Genomic DNA, 6000 nt, shown 5'->3' with positions numbered 1-6000 from the left:
ATGTTTCTTTTCTTTTCCGGGTATTTTTACTTAATTCCCTTCCTGCTTCCTTTCTCTGTGACCAGTTCTCTCTGCCGCTGTGGTCCGAGTGGTGGAATATAGCATACCTAGTGATCCCAAGGACTAGTGGAATTTAGCTTGGTGCCCCTCTGACCCAGTTCCAAAATCTGAGGAAGGAATTAAATGGCCCAGCTTACGACAGGTGACCCCTCCCCGCCACGCCCAATCCAGTCAGTGAAGATCCTGGTGGGGCACAAGGTGCAGGCCATGTTACCATTTGATAGACAGGGTAGGAGAATGGTTTCCAGGACTGAGGGAGCCATTGCGAGCCAGGCAGACACACCAAAATGTGTTGACTACAACAGAGGCAAAGAGTCAATTTTTTACCCACCTAATTTCTTTAGGCTTCCATTCCTCCAACTTTTTTTGGAGGGAGGGGAAGATAGAACATGGGAGGCTGTTTTGGAAAGTTGCTGCCATTGCAGTCGGAGACTAGGCCTGGTGCTCAGGCAGCCGCAGCAGTGGCTAGATTGGCCTAGGCCCTTTGGTGCCCACTGTGGCACTGTTTTCGGAGAGGAGCAGCCTGATCTCTGGTGTCCCTCCCCAGGGGGGCTCTGGTCTGTTGCCCAGGAGGCCTGGGTCAGCTGCTCTTCACAGCCTGGGGCCAAGACCTCACATAATTTGTCTTTTTTTACTTCCCCTATTTGAAAAGGGAAATATCGACCAAGATCTGCTTGGGGAATTTTTTCACATAAATATGGCAGTACACACACTGTGGACTATATATCAGGTTCCTCTGAATATTACATGCCAAGTAAGAAGTTTAAGAGTTAGAGCTCCCTCTCCCAATAGACAGAATTCATTTTTCTAATGAAATGTTTATTGAATAGGGCAAAGGAAAGCTAGCACATGTGGTAGTTATGCTAATCAGCATTTGATAAGTAGAATGCAATTTTCTCTTTAATCAACCTAGTGCCCATCATGTTCAATTAGTAATGCACTGGTGACAGTCCACGCAGGGCTGGAAGGAGAGAAGCAGCAAATGCTGTTCAGGGATCTACAACCCACCAGTTCAACACCACCCAACACCATGCCTATGCCGTTAGAGTTAATTAAAAAGGTCAGAGCTCACAGGCCTATATTTCCAGTCCCTTCTGTAGATATAGGGGCCGTACTGCATGTGTCATGAAATTCCTTTGGAAGTGAAGTTCTTTTGAAATGAAGTTATAAATATTGTGCTTATAGATCGAGCAGCTTCATGATAATAGCTGTGAATCACTGGGATAGAAAGTACTTTTCAAATGAAGCTTCATTTAAACATTGTATGTATGCTAATAGCAAAATTAGAAATAAAGTGAATAGACAGATACACTTATGTTTTATTCTAATATTTTAGGCTTTTAGAATTGTCCTTGGTGCAAATATGCTGATCCCCTAGAGTGTGTGCTGTGAGTACAGTGAATGGCACTTAGTCACTTCCCCAGTTTGTTATTGTCACTGTCCTAGTGGTTTTCACTGAAACTAGCCATGAAGAACAGACATACATTTTTCTTCTGGCTGTTAATAAAGTGTTTCATGCGTTGTTTTAGAGATGCAAAGTCCCCCTTATACCCGTTCTATAAGACAGACTCTGTAAGGTAAAACTTAACATTTAGAATTGCTCCCTGGATGAGGCTGAACTTATGAGGCTGTAGGGACTGTCTATCCTTGAGAAAGTTAGTTTCTAGATAAAGTTCAAAGTGACCATTTTATTTCCTTTTTACAGTGTACCTTTCCTTGTTGTTGGTCTTAGCAGATTAAAAAAATAATGTTCCTTAAACTTTTCCACTAGAGGGATTTCATTTTTAACCTCAGGTCCAGACAGTTGAGTTAATCATGCTTCTTAGTTTATATCACACCATCATCTCCCTCAAGCTCATCCCCATTTGCCCTCCCATTTCCATAGGTACGTTCTCTAATGCAGATCACATTTTTCCTTGGATATGTATGTATCCTTGGAAGATATGCAGTGTGGGGCTTTTGTTTGTTTATTTATGTATGATTTTCTGTTTATGTGTTTTAATATAAATAAGTGATGTCGTACTGTGGATCTCATTCCAGTGCTAATTTTTCCCTCAACACAGTTTTTAAGATCTGTCCTTGTTGCTGTATATACATGTAGTTCTTTGCTTTCAAACACTACATAATATGATGTCACATGCATCTACCTTGTTTGAAGTCTCCATTATAATGAAAATGTGCCATGAATATCCTTATACATGATCATTTTGGAACTTGTGTGGGAATTTCTCTCAGGTACATACTGTTAATCGTATCAGATTATATTGTAGCATAACTGTACTTTGGTCTGCACTCCCATCAGCAATGTACGAGGGTTCATAATTCCCCAAATAGTCTCCAGCACTTGACACTATCTGACTTTCCAATTTTGTACCAATCTGGTGGACCTAAATTTTTTTTTAAATTTATGTATCTCTGGTTATTAATGTTGTTGCCTATCTTCCCATGTATTTGTTAGCTCTTTCCATTTCCTTTACTGTGAATTGCATATTTATGTCTTTGGATCGTTTTTCTCTTGGAGTTCAAGAATTTTTGTGTTTTGGTTTTTTTTTTACTGATCTGCAGGAGTTCTTTGTGTAATCTAACATCTCGTTAGTTTTACTCAAGACAAATATCTTTTCCTTATATGTCATTAATTTGTCAACTTTGTGGTGTCCTTTGTTGGATAAAAATTACTACTATTATTTTTTGTGAAGTCCAACAAACTTTCCTCTTTCAGTTTATGCCTTTAAATGGAAAAAAAATTCTTCCTCACCATAAGTTCACAAAGATATTCAACATTTTTCCTATATTAGCTTTTTAATTTTATCTTTCACATTGACATCTCTAATTCTCTCTGAAGTTCATTGTTTTTAGTTAGAGATTCTTTACACAGTGAATCAGTTTTACAACTGTTTCAGTTGTAAAACTGAATTAGTTTTACGAATCAGTTTTACAACACTGATTCGTAGTCCGAATGACCCATCTTTACTTCACTGATTTTTTTTTTTTGCTGTTTAAGTGTATCAATAAATGTACCTTTATGTTCTTTTTTAGTTTTATTTTGTTTATTGAATGAAAGATTCTTTAAATTTTATAGTGCTTTACAAGTTTCACACACGTGATTTCATGTAATCCCATAGTAACCTTCTTTTTTCCCCCACCCCTATGTTGACCCTCCCCTCCCCCCCATTGGCAACCACTAGTTTGTTCTCTTTATCTGTGAATCGGCTTCTTTTTAATTTTATTCACTAGTTTGTTGTATTTTTACATTCCACATATAAGTGATATCATACAGTATATGTCTTTCTCTGTGAGACTTGTTTCACTTAGCATAATGCCCTCCAAGTCCATCCATGTTGCTGCAAATGCCAAATTTCATTCTTTTTTATGGCTGAGTAGTATTCCATTGTATATATGTACCACATCTTCTTTATCCATTCATCTGTTAATGGACACTTAGTTTGCTTCCATAACTTGGCAATTGTAAATAATGCTGCTGTGAACATTGGGCATGTACCTTTTCAAATTAGTGGTTTTGTTTTTTTTAGATGTATACCCAGGAGTGGAATTGCTGGGTCATATGATAGTTCTATTTTTAGTTTTTTGAGAAACCTCCATACTGTTTTCCACAGTGGCTGCACCAATTTATATTCCCACCAACGGTGTGTGAGGATTCCCTTTTCTCCACACCCTCACCAACATTTGTTATTTGTGTTCTTCTTTTTTTTCTTTCTGGTACGCGGGCCTCTCACTGTTGTGGCCTCTCCCACTGTGGAGCACAGGCTCCAGACGCTCAGACTCAGCGATCATGGCTCACGGGCCCAGCCGCTCCACGGCATGTGGGATCCTCCCAGACCGGGGCACGAACCCGTGTCCCCTGCATCGGCAGGCGGACTCTCAACCACTGCGCCACCAGGGAAGCCCTATTTGTGTTCTTTTTGATAATAGCCATTCTGACAGGTGTGAGGTGATATCTCATTGTGGTTTTGATTTGCATTTCTCTGATGATTAGCGACATTGAGCACCTTTTCATGTGCCTGTTGGCCTCTTTGGAAAAATGTCTCTTCAGCTTTTCTGCACATTTTTTAATCAGGCTGTTTGTTTTTTGATGTTGAGTTGTATGAGCTGTTTATATATGTTGGATATTAACCCCTTATCAGTCATATCATTTGCAAATGTTTTCTTCCAGTCAGTTTTCATTTTGTCGACGGTTTCCTTTGCTGTGCAAAAGATTTGAAGTTTAATTAGGCCCCCTTTGTTTATTTTTGCTTTTATTCCTTTGCTTTGGGAGACAGGTCCAAAAAGTATTGCTTCGATTTATGTCAAAGAGTGTTCTTTCTACCTATGTTTTCCTCTAGGAGTTTTATAGTATCTGGTCTTACATTTAGGTCTTTAATCCATTTTGAGTTTATTTTTGTATATAGTGGTAGAATATGGTCTAATTTCATTCTTTCACATGTAGCTGTCCAATTTTCCCAGCACCACTTATTTAGACAGCTTTTTTTTTTTTGGTACGCGGGCCTCTCACTGTTGTGGCCTCTCCCGTTGCCGAGCACAGGCTCCGGACGCACAGGCTCAGCAGCCATGGCTCACGGGCCCAGCCGCTCCACGGCATGTGGGATCTTCCCAGACCGGGGCACGAACCCGTGTCCCCTGCATCGGCAGGCGGACTCTCAACCACTGCGCCACCAGGGAAGCCCCAGCACCACTTATTGAAGAGATTGTCTTTTCTACATTGTATATTTTTGCCTCCTTTGTCATAGATTAATTGACCATAAGTGTGTGGGTTTATTTCTGGGTTCTCTATTCTGTTTCATTGAGCTATATGTCTGTTTTTGTGCCAGTACCATACTGTTTTTTTTTTTTTTTTTTTCTTTTTTTGTGTCTTTTCCATACTGTTTTGATTCCTGTAGTCTGAAGTCAGGGAATGTTTTCTTCACTGATTTTTTTTTTTTTTTTTTTGCGGTACGCGGGCCTCTCACTGTTGTGGCCTCTCCCGTTGCGGAGCACAGGCTCCGGACGCGCAGGCTCAGCGGCCATGGCTCACGGGCCCAGCCGCTCCACCACATGTGAGATCTTCCCAGACCGGGGCACGAACCCGTGTCCCCTGCGTTGGCAGGCGGACTCTCAACCACTGCGCCACCAGGGAAGCCCTTCACTGATTTTTGATGACACTTCCCTTATATACAAAGTTCTTAGTGTACAAGAGAAATGTCATATATTTATGTATAATTATATTACATATTTATTTATTTTTAGACTCTCTAGTCTGAATCATTGGTCTTTTCCTGTATCTACACAACTTTTTAAAAAAATTATTATTATTGGGACTTCCCTGGTGGCACAGTGGTTGGGAGTCCGCCTGCCAGGGCAGGGGACACGGGTTCGAGCCCTGGTCCGGGAAGATCCCACATGCCACAGAGCAACTAAACCCGTAAGCCACAACTACTGAGCTTGTGCTCTAGAGCCCATGAGCCACAACTACCAAGCCCACATGCCACAACTACTGAAGCCTGCGTGCCCTAGAGCCCGCACACCGCAACTACTGAGCCCGTGTGCTGCAACTACTGAAGCCTGCATGCCTAGAGCCCACGCTCTGCCACAAGAGAAGCCACCGCAATGAGAAGCCCATGCAACGCAATGAAGAGTAGCCCCCACTCACCGCAGCTAGAGAAAGCCCGCGCGCAGCAAAAAAGACAAAACGTAGCCAAAAAATTAAAATTAAAAAAAATTATTATCAAGTCTTTATTGCATGTCTGACCATCTGGTAGAGTGAATCTTGCTCCTCCCTCTTTACTCTTAAGTGTTAATATCTTAGCCATTCACAATTCTTTATTCTCCACATTCAAGTTAGAATATGTTTGCCTTTTTTTTTTTTAAAAAGTCCTTTTGGAATTTTGATTAGAATTTTAAAAAACATACAGATTATGTTATCATCCCCTTACAACAACTGGGCAT

The sequence above is a fragment of the Aethalodelphis obliquidens genome, unplaced genomic scaffold (assembly GCF_003676395.1).
Source record: "Aethalodelphis obliquidens isolate GAN/ISIS:26980383/991018 unplaced genomic scaffold, ASM367639v1 scaffold10, whole genome shotgun sequence".
NCBI lineage: Eukaryota > Metazoa > Chordata > Mammalia > Artiodactyla > Delphinidae > Aethalodelphis > Aethalodelphis obliquidens.
This window is presented reverse-complemented; position numbering follows the sequence as displayed.